The 15,294-nt window shown below is 51.8% G+C and overlaps 1 pseudogene; it reads right to left on the bottom strand.

The window, feature by feature from the left end:
- The window catches only part of LOC138364938 (thiol S-methyltransferase TMT1B-like), a 28,469-nt pseudogene extending 13,406 nt beyond the window's left edge, over window positions 1-15,063 (bottom strand).
- Window positions 15,064-15,294: the final 231 nt, after the last annotated feature.

Here is a 15,294-nt window from a genome sequence, read left to right as displayed (position 1 = left end):
ATGTACAAGGTATATTTATGCAAGGAGAGGTTCTGAAACTAACACCGAACACTTTGGCTGCGAGACTATGCCACATCTTCAAAGGACATTAATTGCGTGAAAAGCAATTGTGTGTTTACCAACATGGTTCCCAATACTGTATAGAGCAGCTTGGTTATAAATATTACCTCTATCATCAACAGATGGCATTGAAGGGCAAATGAGCTACTGAAAAATATTTTTTTGGTCCCCATAAAAGGGTAGTGAATGATAGTACATTTATTTGGAAAAAAAGAATGCAAACTTTATCAATATTGCTTTGCCACTCATAATAAATTACTTTGGTTTATTCCAGAGTTCTATAAGCTATATATGAGTATCTGGTTAATTTGAATCCAGCTATTATTGTTTGGCCAGTAGTTTATGCATTGCATGACCCAACTCATTGTCTGGTCTGTTATAACTCTTTGGATAAATATATTTTCTTTATCCTTTACATCTCAAAACACTGTGAAACATCTTAATTTAATAAATTTGTATTTATTAATATACTTACAGTATATAAAACCTTTATACCTTTGTTGATGACAACATCCCCTAAATATGGGTTTCTGTTGTTGTGGACAGGAAGCCTGGTAGGCCTAAGGTGGTGCCGTAAGGAAAGCGATTTGCCTTCCCCAGAAAGCAAGTTAGAATAGTCAACTAACTCATAATTTACTGCTAGGTGAACACCACCAACAGGTATAAAGAGAGGTTTCACTCTGCCCAGGAATAAAACTCCAGATCAATTGGCTCTTGACCAACTAGGCTGTTTCATTAAAATTTAAAAATATTTGGTGCTGTTTAGAGAGGTAAGATAGTGCTAATCAGCCCACTTAAATAAATAAATGTTTATTCAGGTAAGGTACATACATACAAGAGATTTTTAAAAATTGAAAGATTTATAGATAGAGCTAGTACATACAATGCCTAAAGCCACTATTACGCAAAGCGTTTCGGGCAGGAAAAACATTAATGACTAAAACTTAATACTAATTAAGTATAAAGAATAAAATGTGTTGAGAACAAATAAAAATAAAGATAAAAAACCAGCGTTGAATGTAATGAAACGCCATTTTCTGGGTGAGTCCCGGAGGCTCCCCGGAGCTATCCCAGGCTGATATGCTAATGTCAGACTTTGGCATCAGTCATGTGTATGGAGTTCTTAGGCCTACCGGGGACCACTGCCAGAACCGGGCCCCCTCAGAGAGGCAAGGGGAGCAATGGCCTATAGAAGCCCCCGTGTAGTTGGAAGCATTCTATGTCTGCCATCGACCGGAACAGGCACCCAGAAAGGTAAGCGCCCCAAAACAAACCCCTATTCTGGTTAAAATTGCTACCTAAAACCGAACTAGTGGATAGAACTCCCCAACCGAAAACAAGCAAACTAGTGTGACGTCACACACTGCCGCGCCGCTGTCTGCGCAGCTCCCCCCTCCCCGGGAGGGGGAAAGGGGAGCCCCAGACCCCCCGCGCTGGCTATCCACACCTCAGTTCTTGAGGCTGGATGTCAAAAACGCGAAAAACCGCCGACCGGAGGGAGGGAGGGATGCCGGGGAGCCTCCGGGACTCACCCAGAAAATGGCGTTTCATTACATTCAACGCTGGTTTTCTGGGGGGAGCCCCGTCGGCTCCCCGGAGCTAACTACCCACAGACAGAAAAAGAGGGACTTACCCGGGAGGCGGTCGTCGCTCACCCCTCAACTCGAAGCCGAGACAACTGGCTGCAACCGCCGACCCAAAGCAACACAGGCCCGACGAGGCCCAGGGACATTCACAAGGTAACGAGCATCCAGGACCCTGTTCGACCGCCAAAATCCCCGCGCCCGAATATCAGACCAAGACATATTCCCAAAGACGGCAGCAAGAGCCGCGAACTTACGAACGTCATGGGCACGGGGATAGACCGCAGGCTGGCTGGACCTAAGAACCCTGCGGACGACCTGAGAGACCCGAACCCGCGAACAGGGAAGACGGGAAACCGGATCAACCCACAGCGCGTCCCCGGACACAGAAGCTGTGGCGCGCAAATAACGGCGAAGCGCCGCAACCGGACACAAAACATGATGCACCCCCGGCCTGACCAACCAAGCATCAACCACCCATGGACCCCTCCGGAACGCAGCAGTCTCATTCTTTGCCAGAAAAGAAGGAGACGGCTGCAAACGAACAAAACTATCCCCACGACCAAAAGAGCAGAAACCCCTGCGCCGGAGGAGAGCATGAAGCTCCCCTACCCGACCCCCAGAGGCCAAAGCCAACAAGAAAAGTGCCTTGGAAAAACAATCCTGGACCGAAGGGGCCACAACGAAACGAGGAGATGAAAGGAAAGCGAGCACTCTGTCCAAAGACCAGGACGGCTCAGGCGACGTATGAGCAGGCGGGAGGTGAAACAATGCACGAGACAGCTTGCGAAACGGCGCAGACGTAACATCGATACCGAAAGCAAGCTGAAGCGGCTCCGCCAGCGCCGCACGATACGAAGCGACAGTGTTAGGCATAAGATGACGGTCCTGAAACAACCACGAGAGGAAGGACAAGACCACCCGAACAGACAAAGAGCTAACACGACGAAGACGCAAAAAGAAACGGAAGGACTGCCAGGAAACTTCATACTGCCACCGAGAAGAAGCCCTCAGGTGGGACACCAACAAGGAGGCCACCTGATCACCATAGAGATGATGATAGACTCGAGTCAAAAAAACCATACGCGAAGACTCGAGGAGAAGATCGAACCAGCTACGTGACGTACCGGCCCGATCTGCTGAAAGAGGCGGAGCCGCGGGAAAACCCTCGGGTTCGGACACCGAGCAACCAGCGCCTTAAACCAAGGCTGGGCCGGCCACCAAGGGGCCAGAAGGACAACTCTCCCCCGGTAAGTCTCTAAGCGAGTCAGGACCTGGAGCAACAGCCGAACCGGGGGAAAGAGGTACAGGAACCCCCACCTCGACCAGTCGAGCCGAAAGGCATCGACCCCGACGGCCTCGCAATCGGGGAAGGGCGCCGCATAAACGGGAAGACGCCGCGACCACGCCGACGCGAAGAGGTCCACTTCGGGGCGCCCGAATGTCTGGCAAAGCCAACGGAAGGACTCGTCGTCGACCGTCCACTCCGTGGAGAGGGGAACGAAGCGAGACAGGGCGTCGGCCAAGACGTTGGACACGCCCCGTACGTGAACCGCCAGGAGAGCCAAACCCCGAGAACTCAGCAGACGAGTCACCCGAAGCGACCAACCCCAAAGAGACAAGGACCGCATCGAACCCCCGCGGTTCAGGCAATGAACCACCAGAGAGCAGTCCGAATGGAGCCGAATCGTCGATCCGCGGGCCACCCGAATCCTCCCCAGAGCAAACCACACTGCCGCGAACTCCCGCACCGTACTGTGAGCTCGACGGAAGGACGGATCCCAACGCCCCTGGCCGGCCTGGTGAGCACTGGTCACAAAACCCCAGCCGAGAGACGACGCATCCGTGTACACATCGAGCGAGGGCTCGGGTAGGCGCCAAGGCACTGAACCCCGAAAAACCCGAAGAGGAAGCCGGTGACGCAGCAACCGACGCAAGTCCCCCGGGGGTCGAACTCTGCGATCGCGAGAGAGGCGGAAGGGGGAACCCCGAAGGAACCAGAACAGCCGTCGAAGCCAAACCCGACCCGGCGGGTAGACCACCATCGCGAAGTTCAGGCTCCCGCACAGCCCCTCGAGCAACCGCCGGGTGACCCGAGGGCCCTCCAGAAACAGACGAAGGCGGCACCGCAGCCGCAGGAGAGACTCCGGAGGGAGAGACAAAGAGGCGGTTCGAGAGTCCCACACGAGACCCAGCCAGGTCCGAACCTGAGAGGGAACCAGATGGGATTTCCTCCAGTTCACCAAGAACCCGAACCCGGCGAGCTGGGAAAGAACCAAATCCCTGGCTAGCAAGCAAGCTGACTGGCTGGGAGCCCAAACCAGCCAGTCGTCGAGGTAGGCCAACACCCGAACACCTAGGAGACGCAAACGAGCCACCACAACCCGTGTAAGGCGTGTGAACACGCGAGGTGCCAGGTTCAACCCGAACGGGAGACAACGAAAGCGGTAACTCAGACGCCCCACTACAAAACCGAGCCAGTCCCTGAACCGCGGATGAATCGGGACATGCCAATAAGCGTCCCGGAGGTCCAGGGACACCATCCAAGCTCCCGGCTCCAAGAGGAGCCGAACCTGAGACAGCGTAGTCATCCGAAAGGAGGGGCAATGAACCCAGGGGTTCAGACGGGACAAGTCCAGAATGAACCGCAGGTCCGCGCAGTCCCGATTCGGAACCGGAAACAGACGGGAAACCCATCTGAGGGACGACGTCGATTCGACAACGCCCAAGCGTACCCACTCCAAGACGACTCGACAGAGCGCAGGGGAAGAAGCCTGCCCTGCCAGCCCCGACCCCCCAAAGGGGGGAGGGGCCACACAACGCCACCGCAGGCCGCGAGACACGACCCGAAAGGCCCACGAATCGTGGGACCAGGCGCGGGCGAACAGCGCAAGCCGCCCCCCCATCGCCCCGTCAAGGGGGCAAACCGCTAAAGGGCCGGCGACCCTTACGAGACCCAGAACCCCGCACAGCGCGAACACCGCGCCGACCAGACGAGGGAGGGTCCGCAGGAGGAGCCAACCCCAAACCTGACACCAGAGGCCTACCACAACGAGAGGAACCCCGAGCCCTGGCACGACCTTTCCGGGAAGACCCACCCCGGGACCCCTGGAAAACCAACAAGTCCGACATCGGACGACAAGCCGCCGACGCAGCCTGAATAAACTGCGCCACGGCCGACTCCCCAAACAGGAGAGGACAAAAAGGTGAAGAACGCCTAAGAGCCAGAGCCCAAGCAGATTCCACGGAGGAACCCAGCACCGCCTGCCGACACGCGAGACGGGAAGCATAGAACAGGGAAACCGCATCCCGCAAAATCGGCGTGAACAGCTTCAACAAGGCAGCCGACGAACGCGCAGCCGAGGACAAGGTGCCGGACCCCGGGACGGACCCAAGCGTCCCCACATCCTCCACGAGCCAATCCGAAGACAGCTCCAGGAGGGAAAAGAACCGCAAGGCCGAACACAAAAGGCCCCGAGCGCGCAAGTCCTCCGCCACGAGCGCCGCCGAAAGGGAGGGAACCTGCACATGGAGCTGAATAACGCCCACATCGCGGGGAAGGGCAGGGGCAAACAAGCACTCATTCAGGTACTCAAGGTCACCCCCCAGGAAAACCTGAAGCACCGTGGAAGCTTCCCGCCACTCCAGCGTGCGGGAACGACAGAAGGAATGCCAGGAATCCAGACCAAACAAGGGGCAGTCTGCTAGCCAGGACGACTCCGGAACCTCGTAACGGAGCCAGAAAGGGAACGAAGTCCCAAACCTGAACGTGGACGGATCCATTTCCGAGGCATAATCCGGGTCACGCAGGAGGTAAGCTGCAAAGGCCGCTCGCACCACACCAGGTTGGATGCGATAAGCCGAAAACCTCCGGAAGGACGGAACCGACGTACCCGGGGGAACACGGAACCGAACCCGGGGAGGGGCCGACACCAAATCCAACTCGTACGCAGAGGGGGGGAAAGAAAACCCCACTCCTTGTAACAATAAGCCCCGCTCAGTGGGAAGAAAAACCCAGGCGGGGTCCAGCGGGGCCCAAGGCCCCCAAGTCAGCCCCTCCCCAGCCTCGAGGTCCGTCACCACAGGACCCGAGGCCGAGGCCGAGTCCTCTCCCCAAGCCCCGACCCCACAAGACAAGGACGGAGCAGCCGAAAAAGCTGGAGGAAGGGGGGCCCACTGGTCAGACCCTGAAGCTTCGGCCGGGAGACAAGACTCGAATGCCTCTGCCGCCCCCCCGGAAGGGGCAACCCCCGAAGCTGCCCGAGTCTCGAGATCAAGTAACCCCTGCTCCGACCCCGAAACCCTCAGACGCTTCGGGGCCGGAAGCAGGGGCGGGGGACCAGAACGAACAGAAGGGGAAGGACGAGGAGGTGCGGACTGAACCAGGATCGAAGCGACCCCCACCCCCAAGTCCGGGTCTCGAAAAGCAAAGCGGGGCAGCCCCGGGGCTTTCGGGGAAGCAACCAACCGAGCGCGTTGCAACAGACGAAACCTAGACAGCAACGCACGTGCCGCCTGTACCCGAATAGAATCATCAGAGGATTGGGTAAATTGAGTCAGAAGCAAGCAGCAACACTCACAGGACTCAGGGTCGAAAGTATCACCGACCCAACAGGCTGCGTGGCAGAGGCAAAAACAATGAGGGTCACCCTGAGACAAGGGGACCGAGCAACCCTCAAACTCGCACAGCGAGTGGGGACTCCGGGGTCACATCCATCGGACCCACGCGCCCCCTAGGGGATTCCCAGGGTCCTGAGCGTTTACTTTAAGAGGACTCGCGCTCAGGTAGTCCCAGGCAGGGTGCTGCAAACCGGCGCCCAAAACTACCAAGCAAACTTCTAAAGCTGAACCCCAGGGACGTGTACACTCACGGGGACCTAGCAGGGGGCGCCACCGAGGAGAACAGTGGAAGGGCAAAAACAAACTGAATAAAATGACAGAACCCCCCACCAGGCAAAAACAAAAAGAAAAACAAAACCCCGCAAGAGGACAGCGAACCCCAAGGAACAGAGCCGGCCGCGATGTCGGGAAATACAAGCTGAGCAGCACCCTGCGCCCCTACCAGTGCAAACTGCCTCTTACCTGCCGGTAACAAGGGAGAACAGAACACCCAAGAGCCCAACAGGCGGCCGAAAAACCGAAAGGTAAAACGGACCAGCAGAGGCAGACCCCGAGGAGCCTGTGGAAGGTGGCCCCAAGCCCCAAGGGCAGTACTTACAGGGCACCTAGGGAAGGCAGCCCTAGGCGCATGCAGCCCGAGTACTGAAGATAACTCCTGGCTCTCGCACCCACAAAACTAACACCACACACAAAGCACAGTGCAGTAGCGACACCGGAGCCAGAGCACACGACCATCGCCTATAGCATCAGACTCAAGAACTGAGGTGTGGGTAGCCAGCGCGGGGGGTCTGGGGCTCCCCCTTCCCCCTCCCGGGGAGGGGGGAGCTGCGCAGACAGCGGCGCGGCAGTGTGTGACGTCACACTAGTTTGCTTGTTTTCGGTTGGGGAGTTCTATCCACTAGTTCGGTTTTAGGTAGCAATTTTAACCAGAATAGGGGTTTGTTTTGGGGCGCTTACCTTTCTGGGTGCCTGTTCCGGTCGATGGCAGACATAGAATGCTTCCAACTACACGGGGGCTTCTATAGGCCATTGCTCCCCTTGCCTCTCTGAGGGGGCCCGGTTCTGGCCATGGTCCCCGGTAGGCCTAAGAACTCCATACACATGACTGATGCCAAAGTCTGACATTAGCATATCAGCCTGGGATAGCTCCGGGGAGCCGACGGGGCTCCCCCCAGAAAAGGGGAGGAACATGGCTGAAAAAGCAGCACAAATACAATTTGGTCGACAAACAGCGTTGTTTAAAAAAACAGACATGGGTTGACAATAGCGGGGTAAAGTAGGTTACAGGGAATTTATTAGGTAGTGCTTCGTTTTTATCTTAAACTGGTTGAGAGAGGTACAGTCTTTAACATGGTTGGGAAGGTCATTCCACATTCTGGGTCCCTTAATTTGTAGAGCATTTCTAGTTTGATTAAGTCGTACTCTAGGAATATCAAAACTGTATTTGTTTCTGGTGTGGTGCTCATGGGTTCTGTTACAACCTTCAATGAAGCTTTTGAGGTCAGGATTGGCATTACAGTTCAGTGTTTTATATATGTATAATACACATGAGAGAATGTGCAGTGACTTAATATCTAACATATTCAGAGATTTGAGCAGGGGCACCGAGTGATGTCTGGGGCCAGAGTTGGATATTGTCATAATAGCAGCTTTGTGTTGAGTAATTAGAGGACGTAAATGATTTTGGGTAGTAGAGCCCCAAGCACAAATATCATAGTTGAGATATGGATAGATGAGGGAGTAATAGAGAGTCACCAGGGCAGGGCGGGGTACATAATATCTGATCTTAGAAAGAATGCCAACTTCTTTTGCTGTGCTGAATGAACCATGAGACTGAGCCTGTTTAACCCTTAAACTGCTAAGTCATTTAAAAGTTGTACATCCAGGTATATATAAGAAAAATATTGACAATCCTTAATGATCAATCACATGTAGAAATCTGAGCAGAGGAGGAAATTGCAGAACCTGTAGTGAGTGAAACAGTGTAAGGGTTTAGCAAGTCTGGAAGGCACAGCTACATTCAACAAAATTGTGTAAATCTGCCACATGTGCCTTATGAACAGGACAACCTTTGTCCTTCATATTCTTATTACTATTTTATGGGAATCAACAGTTTTTCTCAGGTGCTGGTAATTGTCACACTTTTAATTTAAGGGCATGACCAGTTCCTCAGGCATAGCTTCTAAATACTGTATCTTTCAATATAATAACTATAACTGTACAAGGAAAATGGGACCATCAGAAGTTCCACTACATATTCTCAATTATTTTATGGGTATAGCAGTGCAGTCTGACTTTGGGATGGTCAGATTATGTAGCACAATTTGGAGAGGGAGGATGTAGGGGGTGAGCTTGTACAATCAACTTGTGGGAGGTGAGCTTATACAGCCTTGCTGTGGGAGGTGAGCTTGTACAGTCTGGCTGTGGGAGGTGAGCTTGTACAGTCTGGCTGTGGGAGGTGAGCTTGTACTGTCTGACTGTGGGAGGTGAGCTTGTACAGTCTGGCTGTGGGAGGTGAGGTTATACAGCCTTGCTGTGGGAGGTGAGCTTATACAGCCTTGCTGTGGGAGGTGAGCTTGTACAGTCTGGCTGTGGGAGGTGAGCTTGTACAGTCTGGCTGTGGGAGGTGAGCTTGTACAGTCTGGCTGTGGGAAGTGAGCTTGTACAGTCTGGCTGTGGGAGGTGAGGTTATACAGCCTTGCTGTGGGAGGTGAGCTTATACAGCCTTGCTATGGGAGGTGAGCTTGTACAGTCTGGCTGTGGGAGGTGAGCTTGTACAGTCTGGCTGTTGGAGGTGAGCATATACAGCCTTGCCGTGGGAGGTGAGGTTATACAGCCTTGCTGTGGGAGGTGAGCTTGTACAGTCTGGCTGTGGGAGGTGAGCTTGTACAGTCTGGCTGTGGGAGGTGAGCTTATACATCTTTGCTGTGGGAGGTGAGCTTATACATCCTTGCTGTGGGAGGTGAGGTTATACAGCCTTGCTGTGGGAGGTGAGCTTGTACAGCCTTGCTGTGGGAGGTGAGCTTGTATAGTCTGGCTGTGGGAGGTGAGGTTATACAGTCTGGCTGTGGGAGGTGAGGTTATACAGTCTGGCTGTGGGAGGTGAGCATATACAGCCTTGCTGTGGGAGGTGAGCTTGTAAAGTCTGGCTGTGGGAGGTGAGCTTGTACAGTCTGGCTGTGGGAGGTGAGCATATACAGCCTTGCTGTGGGAGGTGAGCTTGTAAAGTCTGGCTGTGGGAGGTGAGCTTGTACAGTCTGGCAGTGGGAGGTGAGCATATACAGCCTTGCTGTGGGAGGTGAGCATATACAGCCTTGCTGTGGGAGGTGAGGTTATACAGCCTTGCTGTGGGAGGTGAGCTTGTATAGTCTGGCTGTGGGAGGTGAGGTTATACAGTCTGGCTGTGGGAGGTGAGCATATACAGCCTTGCTGTGGGAGGTGAGCTTGTACAGTCTGGAGGTGAGCTTGTACAGTCTGGCTGTGGGAGGTGAGCATATACAGCCTTGCTGTGGGAGGTGAGCATATACAGCCTTGCTGTGGGAGGTGAGCTTGTAAAGTCTGGCGGTGGGAGGTGAGCATATACAGCCTTGCTGTGGGAGGTGAGGTTATACAGCCTTGCTGTGGGAGGTGAGCTTGTATAGTCTGGCTGTGGGAGGTGAGCTTGTACAGCCTGGCTGTGGGAGGTGAGCTTATACAGTCTGGCTGTGGGAGGTGAGCTTATACATCCTTGCTGTGGGAGGTGAGCTTGTACAGTCTGGCTGTGGGAGGTGAGCAAATACAGCCTTGCTGTGGGAGGTGAGCTTATACAGTCTGGCTGTGGGAGGTGAGCTTGTACAGTCTGGCTGTGGGAGGTGAGCATATACAGCCTTGCTGTGGGAGGTGAGCATATACAGCCTTGCTGTGGGAGGTGAGCTTGTACAGTCTGGCTGTGGGAGGTGAGCTTGTACAGTCTGGCTGTGGGAGGTGAGCTTGTACAGTCTGGCTGTGGGAGGTGAGCATATACAGCCTTGCTGTGGGAGGTGAGCTTGTACAGTCTGGCTGTGGGAGGTGAGCTTATACAGCCTTGCTGTGGGAGGTGAGCTTGTACAGTCTGGCTGTGGGAGGTGAGCTTATACAGTCTGGCTGTGGAAGGTGAGCTTATACAGTCTGGCTGTGGGAGGTGAGCTTGTACAGTCTGGCTGTGGGAGGTGAGCTTGTACAGTCTGGCTGTGGGAGGTGAGCTTATATATACATCCTTGCTGTGGGAGGTGAGCTTATACATCCTTGCTGTGGGGGGTGAGGTTATACAGCCTTGCTGTGGGAGGTGAGCTTGTACAGTCTGTCTGTGGGAGGTGAGCTTGTACAGTCTGGCTGTGGGAGGTGAGCTTGTACAGTCTGGCTGTGGGAGGTGAGCATATACAGCCTTGCTGTTGGAGGTGAGCTTGTACAGACTTGCTGTGGGAGGTGAGCATATACAGCCTTGCTGTGGGAGGTGAGCTTGTAAAGTCTGGCTGTGGGAGGTGAGCTTGTACAGTCTGGCTGTGGGAGGTGAGCATATACAGCCTTGCTGTGGGAGGTGAGGTTATACAGCCTTGCTGTGGGAGGTGAGCTTGTATAGTCTGCCTGTGGGAGGTGAGGTTATACAGTCTGGCTGTGGGAGGTGAGCATATACAGCCTTGCTGTGGGAGGTCAGCTTGTAAAGTCTGGCTGTGGGAGGTGAGCTTGCACAGTCTGGCTGTGGGAGATGAGCTTGTACAGTCTGGCTGTGGGAGGTGAGCATATACAGCCTTGCTGTGGGAGGTGAGCATATACAGCCTTGCTGTGGGAGGTGAGCTTGTAAAGTCTGGCTGTGGGAGGTGAGCTTGTACAGTCTGGCTGTGGGAGGTGAGCATATACAGCCTTGCTGTGGGAGGTGAGGTTATACAGCCTTGCTGTGGGAGGTGAGCTTGTATAGTCTGGCTGTGGGAGGTGAGGTTATACAGTCTGGCTGTGGGAGGTGAGCATATACAGCCTTGCTGTGGGAGGTGAGCTTGTAAAGTCTGGCTGTGGGAGGTGAGCTTGTACAGTCTGGCTCTGGGAGGTGAGCTTATACAGTCTGGCTGTGGGAGGTGAGCATTTACAGCCTTGATGTGGGAGGTGAGCTTATACATCCTTGCTGTGGGAGGTGAGCTTGTACAGTCTGGCTGTGGGAGGTGAGCATATACAGCCTTGCTGTGGGAGGTGAGCTTTTACAGTCTGGCTGTGGGAGGTGAGCTTGTACAGTCTGCCTGTGGGAGGTGAGCATATAAAGCCTTGCTGTGGGAGGTGAGCTTGTACAGTCTGGCTGTGGGAGGTGAGCTTATACAGCCTTGCTGTGGGAGATGAGCTTGTACAGTCTGGCTGTGGGAGGTGAGCTTATACAGTCTGGCTGTGGGAGGTGAGCTTATACAGTCTGGCTGTGGGAGGTGAGCTTATTCAGTCTGGCTGAGGGAGGTGAGCTTGTACAGTCTGGCTGTGGGAGGTGAGCTTGTACAGTCTGGCTGTGGGAGGTGAGCTTATACATCCTTGCTGTGGGAGGTGAGCTTATACATCCTTGCTGTGGGAGGTGAGGTTATACAGCCTTGCTGTGGGAGGTGAGCTTGTACAGTCTGGCTGTGGGAGGTGAGCTTGTACAGTCTGGCTGTGGGAGGTGAGCTTGTACAGTCTGGCTGTGGGAGGTGAGCTTGTACAGTCTGGCTGTGGGAGGTGAGCTTATACATCCTTGCTGTGGGAGGTGAGCTTGTACAGTCTGGCTGTGGGAGGTGAGCATATACAGCCTTGCTGTGGGAGGTGAGCTTATACAGTCTGGCTGTGGGAGGTGAGCTTGTACAGTCTGGCTGTGGGAGGTGAGCATATACAGCCTTGCTGTGGGAGGTGAGCATATACAGCCTTGCTGTGGGAGGTGAGCTTGTACAGTCTGGCTGTGGGAGGTGAGCATATACAGCCTTGCTGTGGGAGGTGAGCTTGTACAGTCTGGCTGTGGGAGGTGAGCTTATACAGTCTGGCTGTGGGAGGTGAGCTTGTACAGTCTGGCTGTGGGAGGTGAGCATATACAGCCTTGCTGTGGGAGGTGAGCATATACAGCCTTGCTGTGGGAGGTGAGCTTGTACAGTCTGGCTGTGGGAGGTGAGCATATACAGCCTTGCTGTGGGAGGTGAGCTTGTACAGTCTGGCTGTGGGAGGTGAGCTTATACAGCCTTGCTGTTGGAGGTGAGCTTGTACAGACTTGCTGTGGGAGGTGAGCATATACAGCCTTGCTGTGGGAGGTGAGCATATACAGCCTTGCTGTGGGAGGTGAGCTTGTATAGTCTGGCTGTGGGAGGTGAGCTTGTACAGTCTGGCTGTGGGAGGTGAGGTTATACAGTCTGGCTGTGGGAGGTGAGGTTATACAGTCTGGCTGTGGGAGGTGAGGTTATACAGTCTGGCTGTGGGAGGTGAGGTTATACAGTCTGGCTGTGGGAGGTGAGTTTGTACAGTCTTGCTGTGGGAGGTGAGGTTATACAGTCTGGCTGTGGGAGGTGAGTTTGTACAGCCTTGCTGTGGGAGGTGAGTTTGCCACACTGCAGAAATGCAGAATAGAGCCAGTGAAGAGCAGGAGTGCCATAGGCACAAACAGATCACTAAGAACATCAGAGGTCTACGGTTGTTCAATATATCCTCCCAGCAAATACAAGAAGTATTACCGGAACAAAAGTGGGAAGTCTTCAAGAATAAACTGGACAAGAAGTGCCAGGTGATAATGAATATGTCTCTCCATGGAACAGCCTGTTGGACCAAGCTCTGACCTGTCAAGCTTGGCCCCGGGCCGAGCAGGACAGGACCGGGCTTGGGAAGTAGAACCGCCAGACTCTTTCCAGGTATAAATGTGGCAACAATGCAACAATGAAGGTGTTGGCAGGGAATGTGGCAACAATGAAGGTGATGATAAGTGAGTGACAACACAGGTGATGACAATGGGCGTAGCAACAACAATGGTGATAATGATTAGTGTAGGCAACAATGAAAGTGATGATACTGAGTATGGCAACAATGAAGGGGATGAGTGTGGCAATAATCAACGTGTTTCCAAGACCTTCCCAACGTCAGAAAATATAAATTCCCCAAACAGTCACCAATGTTAATTCCCAACGGGAAAAAAACAGAAGGTGAACTTCCGTTGATTCATTGTTCCATCAACGTCATATCCCCCCGGGGGAAAGGCCCGAGCTTCATTGCACCATCACATGCAATCGTCGAGGAAGCTTCACCAACCAAAATCAGCCTCACAATTATGCCTGAAAACAAATCAGCAAAAAAAAAAAAAAACTAGGCTTACCAGAAGGCTTCGATTGTATCTTAAATTGTATCTTTTGGCTTCGATTGTATCTTTTGTATCTAAAAGGGTACAAAAATAAGATAAAAATAGACTTGCAGCCGTCAATAGAGGCCGGGTGTTTGTGCTCACCTGTACCGACGCCAATTTCGAGGATCTTGATAGCATTATGCTTCCTGAGCTCTGGGTCGTGGGACACCACCGTGCTCAGCTTAGAGAACACGTCTTTCTTCATTTCTTCCACCTTTGCGTGCGAGTGCTGGGTGAAGTAGTTCATGAACGATGCGAAGTACCTGCGGACGACCAGAAGTGGTGGGTGGCGGTACTGCTGCCGGGAGGAGGAGGCACACACAGAAAGATGGGAAGTAAGGAGAGAAGAACTCAAGAGAGGAGAGGAGAAACAAAGAGTCTGGAAGGTGGTGGGGAGAGAGAGAGAGAGAACGCGAAATTGAGATATAGATAGAGAGGGGAAAGGGAGGGAGGGAGGTAGACATTAGCTCAGACATTGACACAAACAAGCAGGGTGGGTCGAGCATTCCTAGCCTCATTACCCACATGTACCTGCACTTAATCCTTGGTTAGAATAACCCTGTTAGACTAACACCTCCGGCAGGACTTCTGGGCCCGAAACAGCTGCTTTGTATCTCATGTATTGGCACAATTATGTGGTTTCATCTTCACCCAAATTTATATTCAGAACGAGATCAAGAACATCACATCCTTGTCAAGGTAAACTAACCTATGTCTTAAGTCGGGCCAAAATTTCTTGAGCACCCAGATCACCACCACAACACATAAAGCAGTCACTAAATAACTCATTATTCACATTTTCTTTTGGACTTTTAAGTCCTACACTTAAATGAAATTAGGACGTGAGATGTCACGTAAATTTATCTGTCGGTTAAGGGGGCATATGATTCTAAATCGTTATAAATTAAAAGTTGTTCAATTTGCTTATAATTTTTTTTATGAAATGGTTATAGAAAGGGCTGCAACAGGTCCAAGTTTCACCATCACACCCTAAACAGAAAATGAGAAAAAAAATACACAACGTATTATGCAACGAATGTTCAACATTCTCAAATAAACTCAGGGAACACATGTGTCAACTAAAATGTCTACTATGTGCTGTAGAAGCACAAACTCTTGTAATAATTGTAATATGTATGTGCAATATATTTATATTTAAATTTGTTTTTTTCTTTTTTTTTTCCTTTTTTTTTGGCCAATATTTTTTTCTCGTTTGTTATCAAGGGATTTGCATTAAACTTGCACACCTTGCTCAATGGATGCCTATCTGCAAGGGTGCCAATTATGAACGAAATCTGTCAAAGTCAAGCTCAGCTACAGGTGGCCGAACTTGGATCTTTATTTTACTCTGGAAAGTAATTTACACCTTCGAATTACTTCAGAGCTTTCATTTATTAATCAATTTACATGCAAATTACACCTTATATGTAGCGTTTGTGCTTCTACAGAATCTAGTAGAGATTTTAGTCCAAAGTCTATTTGTTGATTTTATAAAAATTTATAAATATCATATATTGCATATTTTTTTAGTAGGGTAACTTTGAAAAATTATATTATAGCACTAAACACTTTTTTGATAAAACTGATCACTAGAATCCTTTATTATGTGCTTAATTTAATATCTGAGTGTTATAGATATGATTTTAGTTGACACATGTGTTCCCTGAAACTATTTGAAAATTCGTTGCATAA

The sequence above is a fragment of the Procambarus clarkii genome, chromosome 15 (assembly GCF_040958095.1).
Source record: "Procambarus clarkii isolate CNS0578487 chromosome 15, FALCON_Pclarkii_2.0, whole genome shotgun sequence".
Taxonomy (NCBI): Eukaryota; Metazoa; Arthropoda; class Malacostraca; order Decapoda; family Cambaridae; genus Procambarus; species Procambarus clarkii.
The sequence above is the reverse complement of the archived record's forward strand: the minus strand, read 5'-3'. Positions and strand labels throughout refer to the sequence as shown.